This window comes from Triticum urartu, chromosome 1 (assembly GCF_003073215.2).
Source record: "Triticum urartu cultivar G1812 chromosome 1, Tu2.1, whole genome shotgun sequence".
In the NCBI taxonomy this organism is placed as follows: domain Eukaryota; kingdom Viridiplantae; phylum Streptophyta; class Magnoliopsida; order Poales; family Poaceae; genus Triticum; species Triticum urartu.
In genome coordinates this window covers 37041199-37055235 of record NC_053022.1, presented here as the reverse complement: position 1 = coordinate 37055235, position 14037 = coordinate 37041199, and positions in this window count along the sequence as shown.

The window sequence follows — 14037 nt, the reverse complement described above, 5'->3', positions numbered from 1 at the left end:
ATTGTATCATTGCCATCGAGGATAACAAGATGGGGTTTTTATCATATTGCATGAAATTATCCCTCTACATCATGTCATCTTGCTTAAGGCGTTACTATGTTTTTAACTTAATACTCTAGATGCATGCTGGATAGCGGTCGATGAGTGGAGTAATAGTAGTAGATGCAGAATCGTTTCGGTCTACTTGTCTCGGACGTGATGCCTATATACATGATCATACCTAGATATTCTCATAACTATGCTCAATTCTGTCAATTGCTCAACAATAATTTGTTCACCCACCGTAGAATACTTATGCTCTTGAGAGAAGCCACTAGTGAAACCTATGCCCCGGGTCTCTTTCTCATCATATCAATCTCCATTACTTTATTATTGCTTTGCTTTTACTTTATTTACTTTGCATCTCTATACCAAAAATACCAAAAATATTATTTATCATCTCTATCAGATCTCACTTTCGTAAGTGACCGTGAAGGGATTGACAACCCCTAAGCGCGTTGGTTGCATTGAGCTATTGTTTTGTGTAGGTACGAGGGACTCGAGCGTAGCCTCCTACTGGATTGATACCTTGGTTCTCAAAAACTGAGGGAAATACTTACGCTACTCTGCTGCATCATCCCTTCCTCTTCGGGGAAATCCAACGCAGTGCTCAAGAGGTAGCACTACACCTCGCGCATCAAGCAAATCATGCACAAGGAGATATCGTATGTGGAGGAGTGATCACCATATGTGGCCAACTCCCTTGGTATCAACTACAATCACCTTTGTCCCATTGTCGGTAACACCCTTGTTAATATTTGTGTTCTTACTAGCGCTGGAATGGTAGTAGTTCGTAATGGCCATCGTTGCATTAGAATTCCTGGAGTGGCACACTTGTTGCCTACTCCTATGCCTAACCATTTCTCCATCGAGCATGAACAATTGCATTGTGTTGCACAGGAAGGAGATGCAGCTTTTGACCAGGAAGACCCAGAACCAGAACAAGTAGATGAAGAAGAACTCACCATCGACGAAGAGGAGGAGCAGCCCCAAGAGCAGCCACAACAAGGACACTACACCACCTATGCAGACCTCGACAGCCTCTAGGACTCCATTGATGATACGAGCAACCTCGTCGTATCACTTCGAGGCACATCCGCCTACATGAACATGAACTTCTCCAATTGGAGCCAGGAGTGGGCTCCCGACCAACCGCTGCAATGATCCCGCTGGTTTGGGCTTGCAAAACCCTAAGCTTGGGGGAGGTTATCACCACTTCTACATCAAGATGTGGCGGTATTTGAATAAATTGTAATGAGGTTGTACTTAAGGTTGAGGAGCTTCAAAACACTCGTGTTGGTTTGTTCCAACACTTTGCTTTTGTTATTGTTTTTCTTGCCTTTGCATTTTTTCAGTTGCAAGTTAGTTTTCAAAAACCCAAAAAAAATAGAATAAGCTTCTCTTTGCTCTTGTTCTTTATCTTACTCTTTGGAGTTTGTTTGCATTTTGTTTTCAGAGGAGTTGATTGATGCCAGACAACGAGGAATGCAAGAGTAAGGAAGAGGAGTTTGTAATTTCACAACCGCGAAGGTATGTCCTACACCCCCCCCCCCCCCTGTCTTTGCACTTGAAATGCTTAAAGTAGAGTAGGAGTAGTATGAGTGATATGTGCAGATGGGAGTAAGTCTTGATAGTTAAGACAAATGTTTTGTTCTAGTAGCTGAAATAATTTTGTAGCATTTGTTCTGTTTAGTTTAGGCAACCAAGACTTACTGTGGGACTATTTTTAAATAAAATGATATTAACCGAGAATAGCTTTGAACAAAAGGAAGTCTTTAAGACTTGGGGGTTGAGAAAATTGTAGTAGAAGTGATGTTTGAATTGCTCAACCGCATGTTCTTAATTTTAATAGACTCAATGGCACTTGTGAATTAAATTGTCTAGAGGAACTTAGTTGAAGGGTGAACAAGATTATGCCAAAATTCTGTGTTGTGTCTCTTACATGGTGCTTCAGCTCCTTGTTAGTGCCATGGCCCTGCTACTATATGCACGTGTACGTGTGTAAATGTGGCTTCGTCACTTGATGTTATGCTGAGGACTCCGCTGGACAATGAACGATCCACCAAGAGCTACAGCTCGGATTTCGGCTATGAGTTTGTTACCGTACGTAGTGGCAACACTACAAACACATATTATTCGGCTTTCTCTTGAAATGGTGTGTATGTGGTAAATAGACTGACCAACTCCATCATGTCTGTCCCATTTCCCCACATTTTTTTTTCAAAATCATGGCAAACCGTCGCCTCTTCTTTGCAATGAGATGAGTTATCCGGGCTAGCACCAACTCAACAGGGGTCTCAGATTGATCACTCCTTCCCTTTCCTAGAATCACTAATGAGGTACTATATAGATTCTGCCGCTCCAGCTCATATTTAGTTTAAATACCATTTGAAGGCTGTTTTTTGTTGTTGTTGTTGTTGAGAAAACGAACATGCCGAATTGAAATTGAAGTTTTGCTATTGTTGCAGGTCTTGGAAACTAATAGAGCTGAAGAATCACATGGTCGTGTACACAAGATGTATTTCATGGGGATTATGCTGGAACAAAGGAAAATGCTATAGAATCAGCTAGCTTGACTGTCCTGGCTCTTTTAGAAGATAAACCGATGATTTATGTTGATGATGCAAATTATGTTGATAAATACCGTGCATTGATCCCTGCACTTTTGACAAATTTATGTTCATGACATCTCCAGTTTACTCATGTTCTCATTCTTTGTGCTTCTTAGATTTGGCAGCTCCATTGATACATGGAACCCGTCATGATTCTGTCGGACTAAGTGTGGAGTTACTTGTGCAAGTTACACCATCAGCAAACACATAAAGACCTGCATGCTATCATCGGAAGTAGAGCACACATTTACATGCTCTAGGTCAATCTGTTTGGGAGAAAACAAAGGCTTGTGTGCCTATTAGTTACTTTTTGGTTTATCATATGTGTGTGTACCATCACTGATCGAAGGGGAAGACTCCCAATCTGTAACATGTGACATGTGCAACAACAAAAATGTTAGGCAATAAAAATTATGTGTAACATATGTTCTTATACCCTCTGCCTATACTTAGAGCATCTCCACTCGTTCAGCCCCCCAGCGCACCGGTCGGCGCTATTTTGGCCCTTCGGCCGGTGCTTTTTCGGCCCTGAAGGCGATCTAGTTCCCAGCCACGCCCCCAGGTGTCGGCCCCAAGACGTTATAAATTCAAACTTAACATTTCCCGCTACCCAAAATAACGCCACAAGTCCGGCGATCAGCAGCTGCCACATAGTACGGCGATCACCATGCCGCAGTTCGGCGATCAATCACTCAAAAGTTCGGCGTTCAAAAGGAAGGACGCGTAGGCAATGCATCAAACGGCGGCGTTGTCCTCCGGCGTCGGACTAGCTGGAGTCGGCGTGCGAGGGCTGGGCGGCGTCGGCGCGGCTTCTGTGCTGGGCGTCGTGGAGGCATCATCGCTCGGGCTTGGCGGCGGCGTTGGGGTCAGCGTGGGAGTTGGCGCGGTCATCGACGGTATCTGGTTCAAGATGAGGCCGCGCTCCACCGGGTACCACGCCTTGATCTGCTTGTCCATCGTCGACACGTCCGCCCCCATCAAGAACGCCAGGTCGGTGTTCCTCTTCTTCGTGGCGACGTTTGTCCGGAGTAGGTCGAGCTTGACGGCGCTGTTCTTCATCAACGCCGACCATCGCGCCTCGGATTTCTCTTCCCGCTGGGCGGCGTGGTTCTTGGCGTCGGCGATGCACTGCTCGATGGACGTGTGCAGCCACGCGGCGTCCTTCACCGTCTTGGCTCATTTGTCGCCGTCTAGGCGCCCATCAACCGCGCCCGGCGTCGGCGCGTCCGGTTTGTATGTCTCCTTGGCCTTGGCGAGGGTGCGCCGGACATCCGCCCACTTCTCGATCCGAGAGAGCACATGGAGATACTTGAAGTCTTGGTCGATGTTGTTGTTCTGACGGTACATGGCGAACATCCGAACCATCTGCGCCGAAGAACAAGAGTCGGCGACGCACACAGCGAAAAGGAGCGAGAACCGCGTCTGTGCATACCTGACCCTCAATGTTGGCGCCGCTTTCCGGGTGAGCCGCAATCTCCTCGACGATCCCATGCCATTTGTTGCAGGCCGTTTGGATGAGTGCCCAATGGTTCACCATGGCCTTCGAGCCGCGCTACATGTGGATGCCGGCGAAGTAGGAGTCAACCAACTTGTGCTCATCGAACTCTGACTTGATGCGCTCCCCGTACGTGTTGGCGTTCTGGTTCGTGACGGTGATCGGGTCGAGGCAGACGGTCTTCCATGCTTCGGCGAGGCACTCGTCTTCTTTGGATGCCCACTTGACGCGCGGCTCGCCGGTCCTGGCCGCCCACTTCTTCTTTTTCCCTTTCCTCGCCGGAGCAGGCGTCGGCTCCTCCTCCTCCTCGTCCTCCTCCTTCTCCTCCTCCTCGCCGTAGCCGAGCTCGTAGTCCATGTCGCCGATGAGGTCCATTGTATCCTCTTGCGCATGGAACCCGAGGAAGGCGGCGGCGGCCGAGCCGCTCGTGATGATGTCGTCCATGTCGGCTTCCGTCGCGTCGGGGTTGCCGAAATGCGATGACGAGGATTGCGAGAAGTGCAGGGCGCCACGGCACAGAGGCGGCGTCGGGGAGGCGGCGTAAGCCGGCGGCGAGTAGGTGTACAGGGGGTACTGGACGCCGGCGATCACGGGTGAGGGCGTGCGCTGGTAGGGTGGCCATGTGGAAAGGTGATGTTGGGGTTGAACCCGCCGTGCGTGTCGCCATCAGCGTAGCCAGGCGAGGGCGTGCACCCCCAGGGTTGTGGCGACGGCGAGAAGCCGGCCGGCGACCCGACGCTCTGCTGGCTCTAGGCAGCGTGCGGTCCGTGGCCGTCGGGTGGATTCATCATCCCCGCGTGAGACGCATCTGCCTGCTCCGCCGCGCGAGCCGCCTCGACCTGCTCCGCCGCAGCCACCGCCGACGCGGCCGTGTCCTGGGCCCTCTTGGCGTTGAGTCTGTTCCACCGATCGGTGGTGACAGCCTCCCGACGTTGAACCTCTGCCTTCCAGTCGGCGTTCGACATGCCCGGTGGTTTTGTCGGCGGCGCCCTCGGCTTCCTATGCTTCGGCTGGGTGGCGTCTGCACCGGCAGCGGCGCGAGGGGCCGTGTACTTCTTCGGTGGCATGGCGGTCGGATGGAGGGGAGAGGAAGGAGAATGGTGGGAGAAGGAAGAATGGAGGGAAATGGGGAGGAAGCGGGAAGCGGGGGGTCGGCGGGAAAAAGGGTCGTCTCTCGCCGACAGAGCGGACCCACGTGCCTTTTCGCTTTGGCCGGTGACCCCCGGGGGCTTGGGTTCAGCTCGGGTTCGCTGGCTGTTATTTCGGCCCAAACTGGCGATAAACAAGGCCCTGGGGGCGCGACTGTGCCGATTTTTCGGCGCCGGCGCTAAAAAAAGAGCCCTGGGGGCATGTTGGGGGCGCGAGTGGAGATGCTCTTAGTATAGAAACTATGCATAGATGTTACTCCCTTTTTTGTGGCTTTGTGTAATACATAGTATAAATAAATTATCGCGGGCTACTGAACCTTTGTACCTTTGCTCTAACATACTAAACCTTTGCGTGAACCTTTCAGCTATTGCCTTTCATCGTATAAACGTATGAAATACAAAACGTCTCATACCAGGTTGGATATGGCGGGGGTGGGTAGGGTGCAAAAAGCCACACTAAGCTGTGGTGGCTACCTGCCTATGGAATGGTCGCCAGCGTGGCTCAGGTGGTGGCGCTGCTTAGCGGGAGCGGCTGTTGGGCTCTTGTACCAACGTTGAGTTAGCGGAGGCTTTGACGACTGGGAGCGCCGTGATAGAAGGCTGACAGCATTGGAGTGGTGGCTAGGAACCCTAATTGCCGCGCTCGGGAAGGAGGTCAAGTGACTTTGGTCGTTTGCTCGGGAGGGAGGCACTCTCTTTGTTTGTTTGCTCGCTCAAGGATAGGTCGATTTTTTTACTTATCAGTGGCAAGGTGGGTAAATACCCTTCAACTTCTAGGCAACAGAACAAAGTGGTTGATGGAGAAGCTCAAAAGGTTGGGGTAGGCTGGCTGCACAAAATTGGTTTGCTGGAAATCTCCTTTGGTCCAAATTTTAGCTTTTAGACTGAAAAGTTGGCAGCTGAAGCTGAACCAAACACACCCTTAGAACTAGAAAGGCTAGATGGATTGTCCACAATGAAATACCTTTCCAGTAAGTAGAACACCAAAAACATACTCTAGAATACAAGAGTATCTCAACATGTTATGTTATCAGAACATGAGGTACCAAGGAGAGTGCAGATCGGGAAGATATTGGGGCAGCCAAACCCACGGGAATTACAGACACAGACCGAGGAGACATAATTTTCCAGTCTATTGTTTTGGATTCTTTTACTTGAGTATCCTATGCCATTTTCTTATATTATATTGGCTTTTTAACAACAACAACAAATGATTAAAACTCTCTACATGTATCATTGTGACACACACAAGCCTATACGGTCGGCTAGGACATATAGGGTAACGCTATAAATTTGAGTGTGCACATTGAAAGTTTATTATGACGGGTTCACCCCGTAAATATTTTGGCCATGTTTGGCATCATTTTTTCAATTTTAAGCACAATGGGTTTGCAATATGTATAAATTGTAAATTTCTCCACCCATGTGTTAAAGGAGTTATTTTTATTTATTAATTATTGCTAAGTATCAGCATAATTTTATACCCATGCCATGCCCATACGTTTTGTGGGTGTGAATGCCCATTGCTGATGGGTAAAATGTCTCATCCATTCCCGCTATTTCCGGGTTGTGTGCCCATTGATACCCATACCCATGGGCAAAAATGTCATCCTTGTTTTCAAGTGATGTTTCTCATGTTCAAAAATTCTGAAAAGGACGTGTGCCATATGTCCTCACGTAAATTTTCATGGAGAAAGAAAATATTTTTCTTGTGTGAAAAACATTTTTGGTGCTAAAAAATGCTTTTTAGAGAACTTTTTTTAAAGGCACGACACAAGTCTTCTCTTCTTGACACTTTGCAAAACGGAAATCTTATTTGGCGAATGTCAATCAGGTTGATTGTTCTCGCGAATGCCCTATCTCCTGTCTGATTCGTTTGCAGGAATCCTGAGCGGGATCCAAGCCACGTTGAATTTCCAGACCAATTCGCTATAAGAAAAAGAAGTCAGTGAACTAATTTTCAAAACACTAGAGCTAGCGCATTGGCTAGGAGGGTGACCCTCCATTTGGTACACCTGGGTTTGGATCCCACTCTACCCCCTTTTTTTTCACCGGATGGCATTTTCTCTAGGAAAAACCAACATGGCAGTTTATAAATTTTCAAATGATGTCACATGGCATTTTTTATTTGGTATAAGAGATGACATTTTTTATTAAGAGATGGCATTTTTTATTATCAAGAGATGGCATTTTTATATTAAGAGATGACATATTTTATTATCAAGAGATGGCATTTTTATATTAAGAGATGGTGGTTTTATTATTAATAGATGGCAGTTTGTTATTTTTAGATGGCATTTTTTGTTTATTAAGAGATGTCATTTTTTATCAAGGTTTTCTTCTTCTTCTTCTTCTTCTTCTTCTTCTTCTTCTTTTCTGTTCACATGGCAACTCAAATTGTAGGTCCATGACAAGTTTAAATGTACTTTTTAACATTCGTGGTTAATTCCTGATATTAGAGGACGACATTTAAAAAAAATCAGAGCATGACAATTTTTAATTTTTAGATTTTCTATGTGCTTTTTATAAGGAAATGTTTTTTGGGTGGTTCATGGCATTTTTCTATATATATATATATATATATATATATATGTATATAAAACAACTAACTAGGCCTTTTTGGGTCAATCGGGGGTCCTCCCGGCCTGCCACCTAGCGATTGATCCAAAGTATGACTCTGAGCTATGCATGAATTGTACAACTTCGGGATCAGATACTTGTTGCTTCGGACTCTGACAGTCATCAAGAATATAAAGACCAACTCAGGTGGTGTTAATGCTGCGGTGATCCAGGAAGTCACTGCGAGGAAAGATGGAGTTTTCTGTTTGCTCCTTTACCTATGAATCCAGACGTAGAAATTTCGAGGCAGATAGTTTAGCAAAGTTTTTGTTTTCCCTAAATTTTGTTAGACACGTATGGTTACACTACTAGGAAAAGGGCTATAGATGAAATTAACACTAATGGTGCACCAGAGAAGTGGTGTGCTACTACTATATACTAATGGCGCATCATGTGCCGATGCGCCATTATTGTGGAAGACACTAATGCCACACTAATGGCGCACCAGACACAAGGTGCGTCACTATTAACAATTTTTTTTTCATTTTTCCAAACATACTAATGACGCATTCGGGCAAAGTGCGACATTACTAGTTCTAACTACTAATGGCGCACCAGCCATAGAGTGCGCCACTACTGTATTTTTTTTACTCTTTTTTTTGCAAAACTACTAATGGCGCACGGCCAGCAGGTGCGCCATTAGTATGTTGGATTACTAATGGTGCATGGCTAGGTGGTGCGCCATTAGTAATCTGGGACCAGCTAGATATTTTGGACAGCCACACCTACACACTCACTTTCCCCACTTCATTCCCTCCACCTCCTCCAAGCTTGTCGGCTGCCTCCTCCTCCTCACCTCATTTGCATCATAGATTCATCAAAATTAAGTGGTGAAATTACCTTTTTTTGATAGGTAAGTAAGGGGAAAGCTATCTTCATGTTGTAGATCTACTTTTTTCCCCTAGCTCGCTCCAACAACATGCACATGCACTTTTTGTGGCCTAGCTAGGTCTATGTATATTTGTGGTGTTGCATATGTTTGTGTTTGCAGGTACCGGCTCTGTTGGAAAAGGCATTGCCTAGGAGGCGCTTAGGCACGCCTAGGCGCTAGGCAATGGCCCAACGCCTCGCCTAGGGCATAAGCAGAAGTCTAGGCAGAGCAAGTAAGAAATTGTCTACCCAAGCAAGAAATCATGCCATATTGCACTGATATGCCAAAAGGGCCATATTCCAATCGTAGTAGCTGACCGTTAACGTACTTATATACCCTAAATTAATAGAATACACATCTAATAACCACATATACACCCTAATAGTAAAAATTATATAATCGCCTAGGCTACGCCTAGGGCGCTGAAGCACCGCCTAGGCACTAGGCGAAGGACAACCGCCTCGCTTACGCCTACCGCTTTTTCCAACCTTGGGTACCGGTATTTGAAATGCGATAGTTGCCAATATTTTGCCGGAATGTTGATTCATTTCCGTTTTGGCAAGAATTTTGGCACTATGCATTTTTTTTGTCCTATTTTTAGGGAAAGTCATGCCAATTTTTTTCTTGGTTCTAAAATATCGTTTTGCTCTACCCCGCAGGCGACCATGGTCCGCACGATGACCGAAGGCATCGTGAATAGGTTTTTGAGCTCCGCGAAGGCCGGGATGCTTCAAAAGAACGAGATGGAGATAAGATGTCCGTGTCAAAGATGCAAGCTGAAGAGCCTTATTGCGGACCCGGATTCCGGGCAGGTGCGGGACCACCTGCTCTTGCGTGGTTTCATGGATGGCTATTGGTGGCAAGGTGATGAAGATAACTATGAAGTCGTCCATGGGGGCCGGGCAAGAAATGAGGAAGGGCAACAAGACAACCACCGCGGCTCGAGCGGGCGAGAAGACGAAGAATCTCCAGGACATGATCACGACGGTGATGTTGTACACAGTCATCATGTAGAAGAAGCCGGACATGATGATGAGGAAGATGCCGGAGCATATGAAGGGCATGATTATGAAGATGAAGATGCCGGCGGAGCAGACGACGATGTACCATCGATGGGCTGGGTGCAGGACCCTCATATTCAAGAGCTGCTTCTCAAGCAGACGGATAACGCAAGAGCTGCCGCCCGAGAGAAAGCTAAGCTGGATCAACTAGAGATAGACGCGGTTACTCCATTGTATGAAGGATGCAGGCCCGAGGATACCCGCCTGAAAGTAACGCTCATGGCTCTGGAGATGAAGGTAAAACACAAAATGACCGACGCATGCTTCGACGAGAACATGTCATTCTGGTACGAACGTCTTCCCAAGGGGAACAAGTGCCCTACCAGTTTCGAGGAGGCAAAGAAAATCGTGTGTCCTCTGGATTTACCGCATGTGAAATACCATGTGTGCATGAACAATTGCATCATTTATCGGGACGAGCACGCGGAGTCTACCATATGTCTGGTGTGCGGCATCACTTGATACAAGAAGAGGAAGAAAGCTCCTCGAAAAGTGGTGTGGTACTTTCCGATCACTCCTCGTCTGCAGCGGTATTTCGCGGACCCTAAGGTAGAAAAGCTCCTGTGTTGGCACGCGGATAGGGAGGAGAAGAAGCGAGAAGATGACGCAAATGATCCGGAGATAAATAAAAAAGACAAGATGCTGAGTCACCCTAAGGATGGGAGCCAGTGGCAAGCATTGAACTTCGAACACCCAGAATTTGGGAAGGATCCAAGGAACATCGTGCTAGGCGCGAGCACCGATGGAGTCAATCCGTTTGGCAGCCAGGGAAGCACACATAGCACCTGGCCTGTGTTTGTGTGGATGTACAACCTTCCCCCCCTGGTTGTGCATGAAGAGGAAGTACATTCACATGAATATGCTAATTGAAGGGCCGACACAACAAGGGAACGACATCAATCTGTATCTGGGGCTGCTGAAAGAGGAGCTAGACACGCTGTGGAAAACGCCAGCCAATACGTGGGACGCCGTAGAGAAAGAATATTTCTCTATGAGAGCCGCACTTCTCACGACGGTGCACGACTATCTCGGTTACGGATATCTCGCGGGGCAGGTGGTGCACGGATTTTCTGGATGCGTCAGGTGCATGGATGACACAACGTATCACCAGCTAAATAGAGATCCCGAGTCTTCGAAAACCGTGTTCATAGGACATCGAAGGTGGCTTAGCGACGATGACCCATGGAGGAAACGCAAGGATCTGTTCGATGGTGAAACCGAACCCCGAAGACGCCCGCGTACGAGGAGCGGCGAGGAAATAGACGAGCTGTTGAAAAATTGGAAAGATTGCCCACTGCCGAGAAAGAAGCAAAGGCGCCAGAGCCGGGAAAGAAGCGAAAGGCGCCAGAGCCGCTGCTGAAGGTATGGAAAATGAGGTCTGTTTTCTGGGACTTGCCGTACTGGAAGATCCACCGTGTGCCTCACAGCCTTGATGCCATGCATATCACGAAGAACGTGTGCGAGAGTCTGCTTGGTACCCTGCTCGACATGCCAGAGAGGACCAAAGATGGGCCGAAAGCAAGGGAAGACTTGAAATCAATGGGCATCAGACAAGAGCTTCACGCTAATGATGTTGATGATGATGATGATGATGATGATGATGATGATGATGATGATGATGATGGGGCGGAGCAGGACACAGAAAGTCGTCGCAAAGGCAAAAAGGCCAAGAAGACCGGAAATGACTACCCTCCCGCGTGCTTCACTCTAAGTCAGGAGGAGATCGAGCAGTTTTTCACCTGCCTCGTAGGAGTAAAACTTCCTTACGGTTACGCGGGGAAGATAAGCAGATACCTAGACCCATCGAAGCAGAAGTTCAGCGGGATGAAGTTTCACGACTGTCACGTGCTGATGATGGAGATACTTCCAGTTGCAATCCGTGGGATCATGGACGCGCACGTCCGTGAAACGCTAGTTGGCCTATGCAACTTTTTCGACATCATCTCTCGGAAGTCGGTTGGCGTGAGGCAACTCAGAAGGCTACAGGAAGAGATCGTGGTGATACTATGCGAGCTTGAGATATACTTCCCGCCCGCATTCTTCGACGTTATGGTGCATCTGCTGGTCAATATGGTGGAGGATATCATCCAACTCGGGTCGACGTTCCTGCACAGCATAATGTTGTTTAAAAGGATAAATGGTGTCATCAAAGGATACATTCGCAACATGTCACGTCCAGGGGGAAGCATAGCCAGGGGCTTTCTGACCGAAGAGTGCATCTCCTACTGCACGAATTATCTAGGCATCGAGAACCCCGTTGGTCTGCCCGTCAACAGGCACCTCGGCAGGCTCGCTGTGGGTTCACCGTGAGGGTCGCCGCGAAATGCATGTCGACTTCGAGGGTCGACTCGCCGACTTTGAAAGAGCAAACCTAGTCGCGCTACAACACATAGACGTGGTCGATACTTGGGTGGTAGAGCACACAACCTTTATTGAGAAGACGTACAATGACCGAGGCCAACAGAGGACGGACGGAGATATAATCAAAGAGCACAACTCATGTTTCACGCGTTGGTTCAAGCAGAAGCTTCTGTCGTACCCTTTACATGAGAATTCTTCCGCGGAAGAACAACTCATATTCGCCTTGTCACAGGGCGCCGAGCACAACCTGATGACCTATGAGGCGTACGATATCAACAGCTACATATTCTACACCGAGGACAAGGAGATGAAGAGCGATGGTTATCAGAACTCCGGGGTAACGATGGAATCCTACACCGGTAACGACAAGGACAGATACTACGGAAAGATCGAGGAGATCTGGGAGCTGAGCTACGCTGGAGAGAAGGTCCCGATGTTCCGTGTCAGATAGGCCAAGAGCGTCCTAAAAGAAGACCGGTATTTCACCACCATGGTTATACCCGAAGCCAAATCCAAGACCGCGGGCACAAACGTCACCGCGAAAAATGAGCCATGGGTACTGGCTTCCCAAGTGGACCAATGCTTCTTCATTACCGACCCGTCAAAGCCCAGTCATGTTGTCGTGAGGAGATGCAAAAGGAAGATCATCGGAATGGATGGAGTAGCCAATGAGCAAGACTTCGACAAGTACGGCGACCCGAAGATCGAACATGACGACGACGATGAAGTAGCAGCATACACCACAAGAAGAAGCAGGACCACCCTACCTAAAGGATGTCCGTTCCACAGAAGAACTCCATTTGCAAAAAAGAAGGGCAAGAAGATTGTGAACAGATAGCTAGCTAAGATCGATTGTATTTAAATCGTAGTCTTCATTTCTCGATTGTATTTCATGGGCACTTTTTGATATCATGAATATTTTTAAATTTCATGGGCACTTTTTGAATTCATGAGGACACTTGATCTCGATCCCCCTCCATCTCGATCTCGATTCCCCCTCCATCTCGATCGCTATCCCCCTCCATCTCGATCTCGATCCCACCCGCACCCTCCCCCGCTAGCTCCACCGCCGCCGACGACCCACCGCACCCTCCCCCGCTCCAATGATATTTTCAAATAACAAATTTGATGATATTATTTAAAAAATCATTACTGTTTTTATAAAAAATATTACTGTTTCATATTCATGTTCATTTTTTAAAAAATAATAATAATAAAGTGTAGACTACAATTGTTGTTAAACAACAATTATTACTGTTTTTATAAAAAAATATTACTGTTTCATATTCATTTTTAAAAAAATAATAATAATAAAGTGTAGACTACAATTATTGTTAAACAACAATTATTACTGTTTTTATAAAAAAAATATTACTGTTTCATATTCATATTCATATTCATTTTTAAAAAGTAAAGAAAATTCTTACTTATGGCGCACGGGTGGCTGTTGCGCCATTGCTATCTAAAAAAGTATACTTATGGCGCACTGTCCCACTGGTGCGCCATTGCTATGAAAAAAACATTCTAATGGCGCACCGCCTGGGGGTGCGCCATTAGCAATCTTCCACATCTATACACTTCGTCCCTCCCTCGTCCCTCCCTCTCGCCAAACACTTCCCTCTCCCTCCACCGCGCCGCTCCCTCCCTCGTCCCTCCCTCCACCGCACCGTCGCCGCCACTGCCCCGACCCACTGCGCCGCAACCGCCCACGCGCCCCCGCCGCCTCCCTCTCCCCTTCCTCCCCCTCGAGCGCTGCCTCCCCCCGAGCGCCGCCTCCCTCGCCTCCCTCGAAACCCTAGAAGCCCGCGACCTCCCCGCCATCTATCCCCGC